We start from the raw sequence: 19,965 nt of genomic DNA, 5'->3' as shown, positions 1-19,965 counted from the left end.
TGTTTCGATTAACATTAACATTGATACTTTTGTTATAAATATACTCTTTAGTGTATATTTCCCAACCACTGAAAGTTCTAAAAACGTCAAACATTATAAGATTCTAGTAAAAACATTAAAGTTTTTCAGAGATGTAGAACAGGAAGAGGAAGGGCCAAGAGAGAAATGATGGCCCTACACGGTAGTTAAAAGGCGTGCTTCCCACTTACTTAGGAAGGCTTTTTGTATTACAAGGCTTGACAATTTAAATACTAATTTCTGGGATACGCATCTCAGAAGCATGGCGAGATGCCTGGGCTTTACATGGCCTAGGCAAGTTGCCATATATCATAAATACAATTCCCAAATAAAGATCAAAGTTAAGCTTATAAATATTGATTAAAAATCAGTTGTACTTGTAAGTTTTACCTTTAAGTACATTTTTCGTGTCATGTAGTTGTATAGTTGACTCACAGTATGTTATTTCTTTTTCTGTGTAGGAAGCTAAATGACATGCTAAAAATTAATTCATCTATAGGCATGTAAACTAAGAATTCAAGAAGCTTTGAGAGTTTGGTGTCATATTCATTCGTAGCAATGGCTTGTGTTTTAAGCAAAGATGTTCCTTCTGCAATCATTATCATTTTGATCACTATTCATTTTTTAATCAAAACCTTGAATTTTTTAAAATATAGAAAGCCTACTAATTACTTTTCCCTTTAATTTTTTTTTTTAAATCATCAATCTCTTATTACCGTTTGAATGGAAATGTCTGTCACAGGCTCATGTGCTGAGCCCGTTTTCCAGTCACTGGGAATATTTCCAGAGATCTCGGGGAGGTGGAGCTTAGCTGGAGGAAGGGGATCATGCTGGGGCATGCGCACATGAGGCCAGGCAGCCTGTTGATCCATGAGCTAAAAGAAATCGTTCTCCTTTTACACCCTCTCAGGTATTTGAGTCGTGGCTTCATAAAAATAACTAATATAGAAAAGTGCTGTCAGAGATCCAGGCAGTTGCTTGACTGAATCTGATCTTTTTTTTTAATCTTCTGAAGTTATTTCGTAGGAGACATTTGGAAGCAGCTCAATGAGCAATTGTAGAAGGCACTTAGCAGACAGATTACCTAAGAGAACTAGGCAGAAATGGCTGTAAGAATTGGCCTAGAGGTCCTTTAAATTGTGTTCAAGATTTTTAAATATTTTTTCACATCCTGAGACTGTGTCTGATTATAACAACAGTGGAGAAATTAATTTGGTGAAAGAAATTTCAAAACAGAATTATTTTCAGGCTGTGGCATTTTTATTCCTGGGATCTTTTAGATAGGTTTACAATGAGAGTTCGAAGCAGAAAGTGTAGTAGAAAGATTTGAATAATACTCAGTTTGGTAGGGGTTGGGGATTTAGCTCAGTGGTAGAGCACTTGCCTAGCAAGTGCGAGGCCCTGGGTTCGGTCCTCAGCTCTTAAAAAAAAAAAAAAAAACAAAACTCAGTTTGGTGAGAAAATGAACACATTTAAATTCATGAAAAGACAGCATGATTCTTGATTCCCACTGTAAACCAAGCTAAAAGTAGCTAGGGTCCAAGAAGTAGAAATTTCAACTCATCGGAAAAACTTTCTCGTGAGAAGACAGCTGCCTAAGAAAGCATCTTCTCTCCTCCGCCACACGGCCCCTCAGAGGCCACTGCTCTCATGGCCCATGGGGCAGCTACTGCTTGTCTGACAACAGATATTACTCCCTTCAGCTGCTGATTTGATAATCATTTTGGAGGCATACAAAATGCAAGAGTTCAGGGTCATTGTAAGGATTGGCTCAGGACACCCCAAGACCAAGTTGTCAGCACAAAGATTTATTTGCCCCAGAGGGACAAAGTGCAGAAATAAGAGACTAAGGCAGGAGCTAGAGGAGGAGCATGAGGGAGAAGGGGAAGGAAACTAGTAGAAGTATTTGTCCCAAAGTGGGACAAAAGACTGCCTCTGGACAGAGAGGAGGCAGACGTGGCCTGAAGGCAAACGGCTGTTTATAAAAGTACAAGGGAGACCCTGTGTTAGGACGAGGTGTTTAATTTTGATTGGCATGTTAATCAGGTGAACCAAAGTAGGCTTTTGATTGCTGGACTTTAATACTTTGATAGCAGGACCTTGGTAGGTGGCCGCAGGAGGAGGAAGTGACAAATAAGGGAATAGACCTTGGTGGTCAGCTTTAGGAATGTGGTTGTAGCAAGGCAGAAAGAATCAGGAAGAAGGGCAAGGCCTGCCAGAGCCATGTTTGCCATGCTCAGGCCAGCTAGCATCCCTTTAGTCAGGAAGGCCTCTATACTTGTTTTTTTCTTGTGGTGCTGGGAATTGACCTCAAGCACTTGTGCTAGGCAAGTGTCCATCCAGTAAGCCCCACTTTGTCCTTTGAGACAGGTTTTTGCCCAAGTTGGCCTCGAACTTGTGATCCTCTTGCCTTTGTCTCCCAGATGCTAGGATTATAGGCATGAGCCACTATATCTGGCCTCTCCTACCCACCTATCTTTCAAAATAATCCCTGGAAAGTAAGGCAAATGTGAACAGAGTTGGGTCCCTTAAACAAGCTCTGAGGAGATATGTGCAGTTAAGAGTGAAATCTAAGCTATAGTGGAAACTCCAGGATTTTAGGAGATTCAAAGAACAAACATATTTCCCAAAGATAGCCATGGGTGTAGCCAGCCCTAGTGGGAGGACAGATCAAGTACAAGACATAGAATATGAAGTTTAACATTCGCCTTGCCAGGTTTCACAGTCCTGTTGGAGTAACATTCTTTCTCCCTATGCCCAGATTCCTTCCATTTGTAGAATGAATTTTAACTCAGTATTATGTATGTTGATAGTATGAAACTTAGCTTTTAGAAATTGTATAAGCACTTGTAGCTAAGAGTTTGACCTGACTCTCGGGGGAAACTGAATTTGGATTTTGAACAATGTTGGAACTGTTAAGACCCTGCAGTCCCTTGGGGATGAACTAATTGCATTTTGCGTTATGACATAGCCATGAGCCTTTGAGGAATGGGAGAGGAATGTTGTGATCCTAAAGTGAATTTCCCCTCAAGGCACATGTCTTGGACAGTTGGTCTCCAGTTGGAGATGCAATTGTAGGTTTATGAAACATTAGGAGGTGGGGCCTAGTAGGTTCCTCTCTCCCTGTCTCTGTTTCCTTTCAGCTCTCATGCCACACATTCCTGTTGCCGTGATGTTCTGCCCAAGTGCATGAGACCAAGCAGACATTGATTAAACCTTCTGAAACCATAAACTATAAGCCAAAATAATTCCTCTTTTTAAACTGTCCTTTCAGCCATTTTGATCACAGCTGCACAAAGTAACGAGTAAAATCTTCTTTTAAAACGTTCTTTTACAGTGTAAATCCCAACCATATAATTCACTTGTTTAAAGTATAGAATTCTGGGCTGGAGTGATAGTTTAGTAGCTAAAGTGCTTACTGCTGTTTTAAAAGACCTGGGTTCCATTCTCAGCACCTATATCAGGAGAATACGGTGCTCTCCGTCCTTGTCAGACACTCGTATGCATGTAGTGTACATAAACTTATGCAGGCACAAACACGTGAATGTAAGAATAAGTCCCCAAGACTGGAGCTACGTCTCAGTGACTAAGAGAACCGATTGCCCTTCACAGGACCTGGGCTTTGTAATTCAAGTTCCAGAGGATCTGATGCCTTCTTCTGACCTCCATGAACACCAGACACTCTATGGTTCATAGATGTACATGCAGGGAAAACCATTCATACACGTAAAAATAAGTCTGAAAAATAAAGTGTAGAATTCAGTAATTACTAATACAAAATTGTGAGCCATCACCACTGTCTGATCACAAAATAAGTTTTCTTACTACAAAAAGAAATCCCTTACAATCACTAGCAGTTCTAATTCCAGCTTCCGGTCCCTGTAAATACTCTCCTGTTTTCTGCTTTAGCCGAACTGCCCTCTGGCATTTTCAGATAAGTGTAATTATATAGCATGTGGCCTTACATGTTTGGATTCGTGACTTAATGTGTTTGCAGAGTTCTTTGTAGTAGAGTGTCAATGCATTTTTAGTGGCTGAATGATGCTTTAATCTTTCGACTTGTTCAGGACTGTAGCTATATAGCACAGTAGTAGAGCACTTGCCAAGTTTCAGTGTATTTGTATTTTGAACATTAAATGAATCCTTTGTAAACATTACGTAGTTTGATTTTTTAAAAATTAATTCTCCCAATCTCTGTTGGGCATTGATAACACCATTTGCTCCTTGTTTTCTTTGTTTCTTTTTCCTTCTGTTTCTGTTACTCCATTACTACTTTTCGTGCTAACTAGCTGCTCTCTAGTGTGCCAGGTAAACTTTTCTTACTCAGTTTGTTTGCTTGTTTGTTTGTTTGTTGATACCAGGTTTCTCCTTGTAGTCCTGGCTGTCCTGAAATTCACTCTGTAGACCAGGCTAGCCTAAAACTCCACCTCCCTCTTGATGCTGAGTGCTGGGATCAGCACTGCCAGGCCAAGTAAACTTTTCTAATGTGTCATTTCCATTTCCTTGGCTTTGTTTCTTTCCTGTTTGTTTAAGACTAGCTTTCCTTGTGTAATTCTGATCAGTTGCAAGTCTATGTAGATTTGTCTGTTCTTAGGGAAGGCCTCTGACTCAGCTTCCCAGAGTCTGGGATAAGAGGCATGTACCCACACTCAAACCCTTGGGGTTTTTTGTTTTGTTTTGGTTTTGGTTTTGGTTTTATTTTAGGGATTGTTTGTTTATTTGTCTGTATGTTTTTTTAGACAGAATCTTACTATGTATCCCTGGGCATCCTGGAATTCACTCCGTAGACAGGCTAGCTTCAAACTCACAGAGATCTGTCTACTTGTGTACTTTAGTACTAGTACTAAAGGCATGAGCCACCACCACCTGGCTAAACCTTTGATTTTTGTTTTGTTTTGCTTTATTAGTATGTGTATGTGTGTGTGTCTGTCTTTTTGTGTACGTGCACTCAAGCATGTATGCATGTGACTGTTACACCTTAAAATTTAATGATAGTTTATATTAATACTAATTTATTTTCAGTAATTTGCAAAGGCTTTGATTCTATGAGCTATGTTCTATCCCACTTACGCGTATATTACTATTATAGAAATCAATATAATTACAGACTAAATTACCTTACACTGCCTATTAAGTTTACTTAAGTACTTATCTGTGCCAGTGCTTTTAAATTCTTTTTGTTTTGCTTTGTTTTTGTTGTTGATTTGGGGGTTTGTTTGTTTGTTTGTTTGTTTGTTTTTGAGAAGGTCTCATCATGTAGCCCTGGCAGTCCTCAAATTCTGAGCGATCTGCCTGCCTCTCTTCCTGAGTGCTAGGATTAAAGGTGTGCACTACCACACCTGGCTGCTTTCTAATTCTTAATGTGGACTTGAGTTTCTCTGTAAAGTCTCTTGATCCAGGGTCTCAGATATGTTGTACACTCCCAGGGAACTACTCCCCAGTCCTAAAGTGGACTCTAGAGAGTCAGTCTTGTGGCAGTAGTTGAGGGCTGCTGCACTGGAGCCCTTCTGCAGTGGTGGGAGTAGGGAAGAGGAGCAGCATGTGGCCTTTTATTATGTCATTTACTTGGACCATGATCCCATGCTGAAACCTTCCAAGTGTTTCAGTATTCTTCACTGATCTCATTAGATGACACAGGAAGTCTGGAGGAAGCTGGATTGTAGGTAATTTTCCCTCCATCATGCAGGGTCTTCCTTACTAGTGGACTGCCCTTAGTTTGGAGGGATGCTTCAAGCCTCTTTAAAATGACTACTTCCCCCTTTCTTGCCAGGAACAGGAAGGTTTTTTCTTGGCTCTTTATTTTTAGAACTGTGGGGTTACTGGAAGTAATAGCTTCACAAATGTGAGAGCCTTCCCAGACTACAGCCCCCAGAGTGTCTTGCTTTCAGTCTACATTTGACTCCAGTAGTTTCTCAAATCATCTTTCAGTTGTTCCAGTCAGCTTATGCTTTTAGTTTATTGCCCTACTAAACACAGCCCAGTGGCAGTGCTCTGTATGCGCCTTTTATGTAGTTCCGGGATAGCGATTAGGTCTGTGACCCTAGTTCTCAATTGGTATCCACTAAAAATTATTGATTTTTTAATTTGTTTAGCTTTTTTCTTATTGTAAGGCAGGAAGTGATGACTTCCAAGTTCTTTATATCGTGGAGCTGAATTTATAAATCCTAATTTTATCTTTGGATTATTTTTTTCAGTCGAATTTCATAATGTTCATCTAGTTTACTTGAAAGATCAGACAAGTACACTTACTTAGGCATACAGCACAGTGATTAAATTTATCGAATGTACTTACTGTCCTTTCAATGAGATTTAACACTGACCATGTAACAAACAAGAATGTCTGTATTAAAATTTCCTTCAGGGAAATATTAGGGAGCAGACTGAAATATAAAAGGGGAGATTGTATTGGTTTTCTGTTGTTTCGTAGCAAACAACCAGTAGCTCAGTATTGAAAACAATGTCCATTTTCTCCGAGTCAGGGCTCTGGGCGAGGCACGGCTATATTCTTCTCAGTGTATCCAAAAGTCCATGTACCAGAGCTCAGCTGGAGAAGTAGTCTCAAGAAGTCTGACTGCGGAAGAGTATCTATCACAAGGCTTAATCTTTTGATGTAGAATCAATGTGGAATAATGGTTCGTTGCTACGATAATGAGAGTGATAAGTGAATGCACTTTTGAGGTGTTAGATAACAAAAGCTAACAGAACAGTTAAATGTTTATTCATACAGGAACGGGCAGATGTTCATTTGTCTGTAACCCAGGTCTCTTTTTGTCTTGTTTTGTCTGATAGTCTTGATTCAGGGCCCAGGATGTCTAGGCTCAGCAGACAGTTCATGCAGCCTGGCTTCTTAATCCTCCCGCTGTGGCTGCTGTGGTGCTGACATTTCAGGCCCACACCACCTCGGTCTTTCTTAGAGCATTTGAAATGAGAGATATTTTACAACTACAAACTAAAATCTTCTGCAGTTCATATCATTGACCAGTATATCTTAATTCCATATATTAATATCTTTTCTATTCTTCTTCTTTTTTTTTTTTTTCTTTTCTTTTTTACGGAGCTGGGGACCGAACCCAAGGCCTTGTGCTTGCTAGGCAAGCGCCCTACTGCTGAGCTAAATCCCCAACCCCTATCTTTTCTATTCTAAGAAAGAACTCTTAATATTTTAATTGGATCTCTTTGAAATATCCAATTATTTACACTGAGAACTCTGTGTATATTACTTCCTGAAAACTCTAATTTTATATCTTTTCTCTTTAATTTTTTGAAGAAATAATTTTTGGTTGCATGCTTTGGAGTTTGCTAAGCCCTATTAAAGATTCAAACATGTATTACTGGGCATGGCAGTAATCCCAGCCTTTAATCCCAGCATTTGGGAGGCAGAGACATGTGGAGTCTGAGTTAAAGGCCAGTTTGGTCCATGTTCCAAGGTCTAGGACAGCCAGGAATACATAGAGAAACCTTGCATCGAAAAAAATTTAAAAAGATTCAAACATGAGCCAGTTACTACAGTGGCTATCTGTGTTGTTGCACCCAGCTCAGAGTAAGGAGGACCAGGGGATTTCCACTTGTGGATGTGGGGACATGTGCGTCCATGTTTCGCTGTCATGACCGATACCTAAGAGAAACCATTAGAAGGAGGTGAGATGTGTTTGTGTTCATGGTTTCAGAGGGTTCAGTCCATAGTTGGCCTTCTGCATTGTTTTGGGATCTCAGGGCACATAGAAACAGAAAAAGCCATAGCAGAGGAAAGCTGTTCACCTTGTGGCAGCCAGGAGGCAAAGAAGAAATGTTAGATTGTCATGGCTGTCTGCCTCCTTCTATTAGACGGTATGACCCATATTTAGGGTGGGTCTTCCTACCTTAGTTATGACTCTGTACGCACCCCCACAGTCGTGCTGAAAGATAGGCTCTACTAATCCAAGCATCTTGCAGGCATCTTGGGGAATAGGGAGGATAGCATCAGCAGAATCACAGGAAGTATTTTTAACTTAAAAATTATGTGTGTGTTTGTGTGTACACACATATGCATGATATGTATGTATGAGTTCATACACCACGTCATATATGTGGATTTCAAGGATAACTTTTGTAGAGTCTTTTATCTCCTCCCCTACATGTGTTCTGGAGATCATACTTGGGTCACCAGGCTTATGTCACAAGTGTCTTCACCTGGCCTGCCATCTCTCCAGCCCAGAGATTTGTAGATTTTTGTTTTGTTTTGTTTTGTTTGATGGGGTTTCTCTATGTAGCCCTGGCTGTCCTGGAATTCACTCTGTAGACCAAGCTGTCCTTGAACTCAGAGATCTGCCTACCTCTACCTCCTGAGAACTGGGATTAAAGATGTGTGCCACCAGCACCCTGTCCACAGAGAGCTTTTATAGTTGCAGTGAAAAGATGGGAATACTGGAGGGGAGATGCAGATTTTCATAAAAGAAGCACAGAAGGAAGTCTAAAGTTTTCAAAGCAGACATTTCCACGGTAAACATTTGTCCTGTACTCTCAGATGGATTACTTTGTAAGAGTTAACGTAAGGGCATTATTTAAATTCTTCCCTCCACATTGCTTTCAGAGCTCGCTGAAGTCACTAGAAACTGCAAGTTTTATGAAGAATGTCATTCTTCCTCCAAGATAAATTTGACTTGATTCTGTTGTTTAACTTGGTACTACCACTGCCTTCGAACTCACTGAGAGATCATTTTTTATAGACTGAGTGGGTGGAAGACTTTAAACTCTTTTTATAGATGGAAAGATTCCATTGAGTAATTTTGAAAAGAAATTTTATGGTGCCAAAAGAAGCTTGGATCGTTTTCTTTTTGTTACAGACTTTGATGTTCCTTTACATTTTTATGACTAAGTTAGTAGTCGCATGACCCATTTTCCTTGAATATCTTTTCATTCACCACTGAATGTTAGAGAAAGAATAAAATGTAGTCTTTCTGTTCAGTCTTTATTAAGACTTTATTTTTTTTCTATTTTTTTCTCAATTGATAAGATATAATTGCCCACCTAAACATACAAAGCCCTGTACACATCCATCCCTTAAGAACATTCATAACAACCTGTAAAGGTACAATGTGGAATCTTAACATTAGCCTCCATGTTCTCTCTTTGTGTCGGCTTCTCTTTATTAAGACTTTTTATAACTATTGTTTAGCATTGAGTTTTTATGTTGAGAAATTTTCAATGCTGCTTGTTGTTTGCCATTTCCAAGTGAATCCAAAGGAGAAGCTAAATCACTACATCCAAGTTTTATTATTTTTATTTAGATGTTTGAAATTTCTGTAGCCAGAACACCACTTCTTCTGTGTTAAGTAGAAGAAATCTGTATGGTGTTGGGACCTTGAGGTTGTGATATGGTGATTGTCCAATTAGAGGTCAGGCATATGTAGCTGTTGAACTCATCTGCTATCTAACCATGGATATTAGCACACATGTTCTTCCCTCTGATCACTAGAAAATAGGCGGGGAACGCATATCACATTTTGGTGGATAATTCAAATAACTTGGTGACTTAGGGTTTCCATTGCTGTAAAGAGACACTATGACCAAAGCAACTCTTACAGAGGAAAACATTAAACTGGGGCTGGCTTACAGGTTCTGAGGTTCAGTCCATTGTTACCATGGCAGGAAGCATGGCAGCATCCAGGCAGACATGGCACTAGAGGAGCTGAGAGTTCTACATCTTGTTCTGAAGGCAAACGGTAGAAAACTGATTTCCAGACAGCTAGGAAGAAGGTCCTAAAGCCCACCCCTACAATGACACACTTCCTCCACCAAGGCCACACCTCCTAATAGTGCCATTCCCCGGGCCAAGCATATTCAAACCACTACACTTGGTTAAGGAGTGGCCTCAGGTCCTCTAACCTTTCTTCCTGGCACTTTTCACCCAGGCGGCTTGGAACTTTATGACATCTGGGGCCTCAACTCCCCATCTACTGAAGCTCTGCTTGTATCCCCTGTCCCCAGCCTGAGTTCTTACTCTGCACTAGACCCAGACTTTCAACCAAAACTCTGAAGTGGGAACTAGGTCCTAGTTCCCTCACCTTGATCCTATGACCCTCATCTCCCACCCCCCAGTTCCCTTCCTTGAGGGTTGTCTGACCCATCTGGGTCTATTGGTAGTTTCCAGTTGTTTGCTTGATTTCTCTCCCTTTTCTCCTTTTCTCTTTCTCAATTTCTTTTTCCTTTCCCCTCATTCTTTAAATTTTCTTCTCTTGCTTCTTTTCCTTCCTCTTCCCTCCCTCTTTTCTTCTCATTGTTTTGTTACTGTTGTTGCTACTGGATATATATTTTGATTATTAAGACATTAGTGGATATAACTTTTTCCTTCCAAATCTATAAGTTGTTTCCAGTCAGTAAAAAGTTTCTTTGTTTCCTTCCCTTCGTTTTAATAGATCATTGTTAGCATATGGAAACACAGATGTTTTTCTTTCATTGTATGTATGGGCTAGAACTCAAGACTTTGTACATATTAGGCAGCCAGACTTTGCCTCTGCCTACCTTTCATCCCTGTACTACAAATTTCTACAAATCGATTTTCTATCCTGCAACTTTGAATTTTTTTTCTTTTCTTTTTTTAGGAGCTGGGGACCGAACCCAGGGCCTTGCGCTTGCTAGGCAAGCGCTCTACCACTGAGCTAAATCCCCAACCCCAACTTTGAATTTTTTTATTACTTTTTAGCATTTTTTTTTTTTTTGGCGGTGGTATTAGTTTTCTATGTATAACTGTTCTTAGCAAATAGTAACAACTCAGTTCTTCCTTTGAGGACTATGTCCTTGGATGTCTTTTGTTTCTCCTGACTAAATACCCTGCCAAGGACTTCCATCACAGTGCTGAGTAAATGTGACAAGAATGGAAACCTCATGTTGTTCCAGACAGTACTGATTTCTGTCACCTATATACTAGGTGTATATACCATAGCTGTGCTTTATTGTGTTGTGATGAGTCCTTCCATGTCTATTTTGACAAGAATTTGTATCTTGAAAGGGTGTTGAATTTTGTCAGATGTTTTTTCCCTTATCTAATAAGATGGCCATGTGGTTATATTTGTCCTCTTGTCCGTTAAAATGATGCATCCTATCTGTGGATGTGTATATGTTGAGCCTCCCCTACTTGCCAAGATAATTCTATGATTTTGGTGGCTATTCTTCAACTTGCAATATTTTGTCCAAGAGTTTTAATTTTATGTGTATTAGTGATACTCATCTGTACTTTTCTTTTTTTTTTTTCTTTTTCTTTTTTTTCAGAGCTGGGGACCGAACCCAGGGCCTTGCTCTTGCTAGGCAAGCGCTCTACCACTGAGCTAAATCCCCAACCTCTTGTACTTTTCTTTTAATGTATTTGGCTTTGTTGAGAGTTTATAAGTACTCTCTAACTCTATTTTTTTGTTGAAAGATTAGCATTAGTTTATTTTTAAATATTTGAGGAAGTTCAGCAATGAAGCCAGTGAATACCTGAGCTTTCCTTTTGATAGGACATGTTTGTCATCTAGTCAGTCTTCTGATTAGCTATAAATCTGTCTGCTCAGATTTGTTCCTGTCTTCATAACTCGGTGTCAGTGTATTAAATGTGTCTGGGAGTTACTCATTTCTTCTAGGCATTTAACTGCAGACAACAGCCTCTTACATCCCTTTGATGATGCATCAAATTTACCTCTGGTCTTCTATCTTTATAAATTAATCAATCTAAAGTTTTATTTATTTTATTTATCTTTTCAACATCTCAGTTTTTGTTCTGTTGATTTTCTGTCATAGTCTCTATTTCATTCATGTTTATGTTTTTTTAAGAACCATTCACTCTATTTTATTAAAACAATTTTTAGTTCACATGTAATCTAACAGGGAGTGTTCCAAAGTCATTTGTGTCATGATCACTACTATTTTCTTCTGCTAATTTTGTACTTAATATGCTTATTAAACCAATAAATATGATCCTGTTAAGCAGTGTTTAATTACTCATGGATTAAACTGTCTTCCAAGCCCCCATATCCAACCTTTTATTTGTTCTCCTTTCCTTCTTTGTGTAGATATTTATTGCTATAAGTTTGTTCTCAGGATTTTTTCTCTGTCCCATAAGTTTTAGTTTGCTGTGTTCTCATTTTTGTTTGCCTTGTTTTTTTTTTTTTTTGTTTTTTGTTTTTTGTTTTTTTTTTGGGGGGGTTCTTTTTTTCGGAGCTGGGGACCAGGGCCTTGCGCTTCCTAGGCAAGCGCTCTACCACTGAGCTAAATCCCCAACCCCTGCCTTGTTATTTTTAAATTTCCCCTTTAATTTCTTCATTGACCCATTGGTTGCTCAGCAGCAATCTTAAAATTCTGATATTTGTGAATTTTTCAAAACTTATCCTATTATTGAGTTCCAGCTTCTTATCTCTGTGGCTGGGAGAGATCCTTCTTGATTTAATTCCATTCTTCTAAAATTGGCTAATGCTTATTTTTCACCCTGATATAATTGTCCTAGGGAGTGTGGGAACTGTGTGTATTCTGTTAATAGCCTGATGTTCATTAATTCTCTATCTGGATGATCTGTGCATTACGGAGGGTTAAGTTCCCTGCTGACATTGGATTGAAAGCCGTCTCTCATTCTGTTCTTTAAATACAATATATGTGTTTATATATACATGCATATGCATTTATTTTTTAAGACTATGTACCACGTACACTGGCTTCTAACTTACAGTAAATTACGATATATCCAAGGATAATAGTGTATTTATAGCCCCCTGCCTCTGCCATCCAGGTAATAAGATAAGTACCATCATCCCTAATTTATCCAGCTTTACCTTTTTATCTATCTAATTTTGGATGAACACACACACACACACACACACACACACACACACACACACACACACACGAACACACACATCTGTCTCCTTTTATAGTATTTTTTAAAAAAAATCTTATTTTTGAGATTATATTACAATTACATCATTTTCTTCTTCCCTATCTTCTCTTCAACCCTTTCTACACTTCCCCACTTGCTATCTCTCAAATTCATGGCATTTTTATTAATTGTTGATATGTGCATGTATATTTCTATATATAACCAGCTCAATCTGTATATTTTTCATTGTATCTGAGTTTTCAGAGCTGACCATTTGATATTGGATAACCCGTTAGTGTGCTCTTTCTTTTTTTTTTTTTTTTTTTTCCACGTGGAGAGATTTAATGGAAGAACGAGACAAGGGGAAGGGGGCAAGAGAAAGAAGAGAAAAGAGAAAGAGGGCAGAGAGAGTCTGCCTTTTATTTGGAATGTGATGTAAAGATCTAGTGTGCTCTTTCTTAAGAAAGTATTTCCCTCACTCTCAGCATTCTTTAGTTGCATGTAGTTCTTTGTTTGGGGTTGGGGCCTCCCCAGTCCGCTTTGGCACCCCTGTTCTTGTGTTTGTTAGCTTATACTAAGCACTCATGTTGGTGATCATTTAAGGGTGTAGTTTCTGACATTCCTAGGAGTCACCATCTCAGGCACTCCCTGATTCCCTGGCTGCCCGCGTCTAAGAAGCAAAGACAAGGAAGAGAAGGGCTCAGGGGCCAGCGTGCTCTTCAAGGTCACAGGAGTAACCTAGTTGCTTCAGCTAGGCCTTACTGCCTTTCGTGCTGCCAACTGAGCCTTTAGCATCTGAGCCTTTGGGTGATGTGTGAGTTCCAGGAGGTTGGAACCTGCTGCTGTTGTTTTCTCATATGTTATCGTTGTTTTGCGGAAACGTCGTCTCTTCTCTTGCTGATATCTTTTATGGCTAATGATCTTCTTTATTTGTATGATGCTTGACCTGCTTCTCCTCCTGATTGTTATCACATGATATTTTCGGTGTTTTTGTTATAATCGTCTAGATTGTAAGATGAGGCTTTTCTTGATTGTCTCTTTAGGCTGCACAGTGAAGGTTTGCAGCAGAGTTAGCCTGACAGCATCTGACAGTCGTAGCTCAGGAAACCCAGCAGCGCTTGCTCTCACTGTTGCTTTCTCACCTACAGTCTGTGGTATTTCTCACACTGTGGCTAAACTGACTAATTACCATGAGTTCTAAGGACTGTAGATAGGTAGCTGATTTATTTATTAGCCTCGACTTAATCTCACAAAATCAAACATGCAGTTGATTTTTGTATGAATAAATTTATTCATCTAGATTTTATCCAACATTTAGATTTTAGATTTTATCCATTTACTATCCATCACTTCTTTTTTTTTTTTTTTTTTTTTTTTTTTTTTTTTTTTTTTTGGAGCTGGGGACCGAACCCAGGGCCTTGTGCTTGTTAGGCAAGCGCTCTACCACTGAGCTAAATCCCCAACCCCTATCACTTCTTAAAATAACAAAAATGGTCAAATATATACATTTTAATTATATGTTTACTCCATTTATAGATGAGTCCACAAAAATTTAGAATCCGTTTTTCAAAGAGTTAAGTGTCTTCCATGCATAAATAGCTATAGGTTCCAGGTTCCTGTTCAAGAAATTTCAATTAAATAGATTGTTCCAAGAAATATGTGAGGGGCTGGGGATTTAGCTCAGTGGTAGAGCGCTTACCTAGGAAGCGCAAGGCCCTGGGTTCAGTCCCCAGCTCCGAAAAAAAAAAGAACCAAAAAAAAAAAAAAAAAAAGAAATATGTGAGCTACTTCTTAAATATTATTTGTTTTCTCAAATTCACATTATAAATATTATACTTCCATTTACATCTGTGAGAAAGTATAAAATCAGTTGTTCTCAGAAGAACAGTTCTAACATCTTCAGACTCCTTGGTCTTTTAGCTCATTAATAAGAGGAGTACTTTTTTTCAGACTATTTCAGAATCCTTTATTTCTGTTTAGATTCCCAAAAACTGCAGAGAATTTTACATTCACTTCAGGGTAGTATTTGCCCATATTCTTTCACAAATACTGCTGACTGTGTGAGTGGTCACCAACATTTAATCCTGAAATGTTGAAATGAAAAACCCTAAGTCATATGTAACCACATGGGGAGATGTTACATAAAAATGACTGTGGTCTCTTTATTTTTACATTTGAATACTGAAAAATGAAGGCTATGCTCATTTTATAGTAACTAAACATTTTATTTAGAAATACTACTAATTTTTCATTTTTATTAGTATTTAAAATACTCTTATTTCTAACATACCACCCATAGAAATATATCGACTGAAAAAAAGGATGTAAATATTTCTCATATATTAATACCTCCCAGAATGAGTATCAAAGAATCATCTTCTGATGGGAAATCTGATTATATTTTACCTTTGAAACAAATGACATGAATAGGATTATGTGAGATCGTCTATTTAGGCCGGACTACTAAAAGCATTAGGACCGAGCGAGTCCTGGCTATTAAAGTGAGTGCATGGCGGTATTAGGAGAGAAACACGGGCCAAAAACATCTCCAAAGGGCTCGGACTGTAACAATGCTAGTAACGAGGGCAGGGAGATCTTAATGCAATTTGCACTTTCTAAAGTTTCAAAAAGAGACTCTGAGTTAGTGCGTTATTAATGCGCCGAACATCTGGTGCTCCATGAAAGCTGTGGACATTGAACAAATGCAGGATTCTAACTTATTGCCTCCCTAGTGGCATACTGGTTTTAAGAAGCTTGAAAAAGTGGAATGACAATGTCCAGATAAGACACAGGCATTCCAAAGTACTCTTTTAATTTGTGAGATGTGACTTTTCAAAAACTTGCCTCTGATGCTAATGAATCCAAGCACTGTGAACACCAGTTGGTAAATGAGTTGTCTCCGTCATTGTGTCAGCTAGTCTCTATATGTGACTCATGTTTACTCTTTATGACCTATAAAAATAACTCAGAAATACCTTGTGGGTTTTTTTTTTTCCTCTTGTGTAATAAGCCTGAAAAACTGAGAGACAGGTCTGAGTGCTTCCCATTAAGCTGTTTGTGAGAAGGAACGACCAAATTGTCTGTCCAGCCGCTGCAGAGACCCCTCCGGCAAGAGGGAGTCACTCTAGCCATGTACGTGCATTCTTTTAGTGTCACCTGCGATGAGAACAGAAAAGCTGTAGACCTAAGGATTTGCGTAGTGAAACTGAAGTGAGGAAGAGAGAGAGCAGTTGGGGAGAAGACAGGAAAAGGGGAAGGAGTGAAAGAAGGAGGGCGAAAGGCTAATGGAGCTCACAACAAAATCTCCAGCCTGAGTTTGTGTCCTTTAATGTATCACTCCTCCCTTCTGTCTCTGCTGTCCTCTTACTGAGCACCTGAATATTCTTTTGTTGAAGATTTGGGCCTCTGTTTTAGTAGTTGTGGGGTTTTTTATTGTCATTTGGTTGGTTTTTGGTTTTGCCTTTCTTTTTTTTTTTTTTTTTTTTTTTTCCCCCCCCCGGAGCTGGGGACCAAACCCAGGGCCTTGCGCTTCCTAGGCAAGTGCTCTACCACTGAGCTAAATCCCCAACCGGTTTTGCCTTTCTTTATTCTCCTTTCTGATCAGTCATTGATTTGAACTTGGTTGATTTATTAAGTTCACCTAAGTCGTTTATTGAGCATTTTCTTTGTGTGAGGTGCTCTAATTGCTGCACAGTCATTGGTGAGGTACGCAGAAAGAAAGTTTATCATCTTCTTACATTTCCAGTGGAAGTAAAGTGTAAAGATACTGCCGTGTTAGATGACACTGTGGACTGAGCATGTGTGCTAACGACCTTCTCCTGTAGCAGCCCTAACCCCAGAGTGCTTACATTTGAGATAGGGCAGGTCTCTAAGGATGTCCTTAAGGTTACGTGAAGACCTGAGGATGGGACCCTGGTCTCACAGCATTGGTGTCTTTGTACTAAGAGGCACCAGAGTTCATTGCCCTCCTCTGCCTAGGCACAGGCAAAAGGCCATGTGAGGGTGTGGAGAAAAGGAGGCATCTGCCTGAGAGGAAGAGAGCCCTTCCTTTCTAGAAATCAAGTTGGCTAATATCTTGATTTTATATTTCCCACCCTCAGAGGTTAAGAGCACTACCTGCTCTTGTAGAGGGCCCATGTTCAATTCCCAGGACCTGTATGTGACTCCTGTTCCTGACTCTTCTCTGGTCTCTTAGGGCACTAGGCATGCTGGTAGTATACAGACACACACAGGCAAAATATCCAAACACTTAAAAACAAATACGTCTGTAAAAGAAAAGAAAACTTTCATTCTTACAATCACTGTGCATTTAAGCCACCAACAAATGCTACTAAAATCATTTTTAAATGTTTAAACATTTCTCATTAACTTTGCCACTACCATGTGCCTAAGTCACCCTGCCTCAGTAGATCTTGCTAAACTGTTGCCTTGTTTCTTTTTTTTTTTTTTTTTTTTAATTTTTGCTACTACCTACTCTTTAATCTATTCTGTAGGTAACTGCACCAAATCACATCTCCTCCTCCCCCTTTCTTCCCTCTCCTTCTCCCTAGCTCTTTAATTTAATAGCGACTTTCAGCTTCCAGGTAACTTACTCAGCCCTCACAGTGGGTGTAATTAATTGTTATTATTCAGAAGCCTGTGATTTGTCCCTTTTCCGTCTCTCATTTCAATAATATATTCTTTACAAAGGTGTTCCTTTTTGAGACAGAGACAACGAGTACCATTCTAAAAAGCTGGTCCAAATGCTGACTACCTTGCTCACACTCATGATAATACACTCAGGAAACTTCTAACAATCAGCCTGTTTATCAGAACAATAATTCACTCTTGAGTTCTAGCTATCTTTAAGAAAGAAGTTTCCATTCCTAGTGTGTTTGGAGGCATTCTATCCATGCTGAGCACAGCGGTTCTCATATTCTTTTTTTTTTTCTTTTTTTTTTTTTTATTAACTTGAGTATTTCTTATATACATTTCGAGTGTTATTCCCTTTCCCGGTTTCCGAGCAAACATCCCCCTCCCCCCTCCCCTTCCTTATGGGTGTTCCCCTCCCAACCCTCCCCCCATTGCCGCCCTCCCCCCATAGACTAGTTCACTGGGGGTTCAGTCTTAGCAGGACCCAGGGCTTCCCCTTCCACTGGTGCTCTTACTAGGATATTCATTGCTACCTATGGGGACAGAGTCCAGGGTCAGTCCATGTATAGTCTTTAGGTAGTGGCTTAGTCCCTGGAAGCTCTGGTTGCTTGGCATTGTTGTACCTATGGGGTCTCGAGCCCCTTCAAGCTCTTCCAGTTCTTTCTCTGATTCCTTCAACGGGGGTCCTATTCTCAGTTCAGTGGTTTGCTGCTGGCATTCGCCTCTGTATTTGCTGTATTCTGGCTGTGTCTCTCAGGAGCGATCTACATCCGGCTCCTGTCGGTCTGCACTTCTTTGCTTCATCCATCTTGTCTAATTGGGTGGCTGTATATGTATGGGCCACATGTGGGGCAGGCTCTGAATGGGTGTTCCTTCAGTCTCTGTTTTAATCTTTGCCTCTCCCTTCCCTGCCAAGGGTATTCTTTTTCCTCATTTAAAGAAGGAGTGAAGCATTCACATTTTGATCATCCGTCTTGAGTTTCGTTTGTTCTAGGGATCTAGGGTAATTCAAGCATTTGGGCTAATAGCCACTTATCAATGAGTGCATACCATGTATGTCTTTCTGTGATTGGGTTAGCTCACTCAGGATGATATTTTCCAGTTCCAACCATTTGCCTACGAATTTCATAAACTCGTTGTTTTTGATAGCTGAGTAATATTCCATTGTGTAGATGTACCACATTTTCTGTATCCATTCCTCTGTTGAAGGGCATCTGGGTTCTTTCCATTTTCTGGCTATTATAAATAAGGCTGCGATGAACATAGTGGAGCACGTGTCTCTTTTATATGTTGAGGCATCTTTTGGGTATATGCCCAAGAGAGGTATAGCTGGATCCTCAGGCAGTTCAATGTCCAATTTTCTGAGGAACCTCCAGACTGATTTCCAGAATGGTTTTACCAGTCTGCAATCCCACCAACAATGGAGGAGTGTTCCTCTTTCTCCACATCCTCGCCAGCATCTGCTGTCACCTGAGTTTTTGATCTTAGCCAATCGCACTGGTGTGAGGTGAAATCTCAGGGTTGTTTTGATTTGCATTTCCCTTATGACTAAAGATGTTGCCTTGTTTCTTATGTCTTCTGACGTCACCATTCCCCCAATGGCATCCAGTACATCCTTTAGAAACTAAGATGGGGATGGGCAGGGAGCACAGGTGGCTGGGAGCCTGCCTAGCACACTCAAGCTGGGGGTTCTGTCCTCAGCAAAGCATAAACCAGAAATAGTGGGGCACATCTATAATCCAAGTCCTTAGAGGTAGAGGCAGGGGAAGATCTGAAAGGTTATCCTTATCTATACAAAAGCTCAAAGCCAGCCTGGGACACATGACACTGTTTCAAACAGAACACGGAAACCTAAGTCAAAGCCTCCAAAGGGTTCCTATTGTACTTAGAATCGAATCCAAACCCTCATTGCACTATGGCTTTACCACAGCCCCTCTCTGGTCTCTAGTCCTATTCACTGCCACAGGCTCACTAGCCTTTCCCACTACAAGGTTTCCACGTGAACGTTACTCCAGCATGCAAAACTATTTCCTTCCTTCCTCCTTCAGACTTTTATTCAATGTCACCTTCTCAAACTCCCAAATCAGCCTATCAGAATTTAAACCATCTTTCTATATCCCTAGAATTCTTTTCTACATAAAAATATTCCTTGAGCTGCTATAACAAATGTAATGGACAAAGCACCTGAACAAGAGAAATGTATTTTTCAGTCTTAGAGGGTGGAAAATACAAAATCAAGATGTTAGCCAACTTGATGTCTAGAAAGGAAGGGCTCTCTTCCTCTCAGGCAGATGGAACCGATCTTTATTTTCCTTTCTTTAACTAATGTTTTTACTCTGTAGTTCAGGGTGTCACATACAAGGCTTTGGACATGCTAGGTTAAGTGTCCTACCACTGATCACAGCACTTTTTAAACTTCTTGTCTTGAGAGAGTCTCACTTTGTAGCCCAGGCAGACACTGAACTTGCCATCCTCCTGCCTCAACCACCCAA

The 19,965-nt window shown here is 39.8% G+C and overlaps 2 protein-coding genes and 1 non-coding gene across 3 annotated transcripts in view; 2 read left to right on the top strand and 1 right to left on the bottom strand.

The window, feature by feature from the left end:
- The window catches only part of LOC134480843 (large ribosomal subunit protein eL21-like), a 1,068,210-nt gene that overhangs the window by 208,188 nt on the left and 840,057 nt on the right, over positions 1-19,965 (top strand). The gene's annotated exons all lie outside the window — the stretch shown is intronic.
- Brip1 (BRCA1 interacting helicase 1) overlaps positions 1-19,965 on the top strand; it is a 126,049-nt gene that overhangs the window by 59,893 nt on the left and 46,191 nt on the right. The window lies entirely within an intron of this gene.
- Positions 14,232-14,304, bottom strand: Trnav-aac22 (transfer RNA valine (anticodon AAC) 22). The gene has a single exon. It is a non-coding gene; the product is annotated as a tRNA-Val (tRNA).

Source organism: Rattus norvegicus, chromosome 10 (genome assembly GCF_036323735.1).
Source record: "Rattus norvegicus strain BN/NHsdMcwi chromosome 10, GRCr8, whole genome shotgun sequence".
Taxonomy (NCBI): domain Eukaryota; kingdom Metazoa; phylum Chordata; class Mammalia; order Rodentia; family Muridae; genus Rattus; species Rattus norvegicus.
The sequence above is the reverse complement of the archived record's forward strand: the minus strand, read 5'-3'. Positions and strand labels throughout refer to the sequence as shown.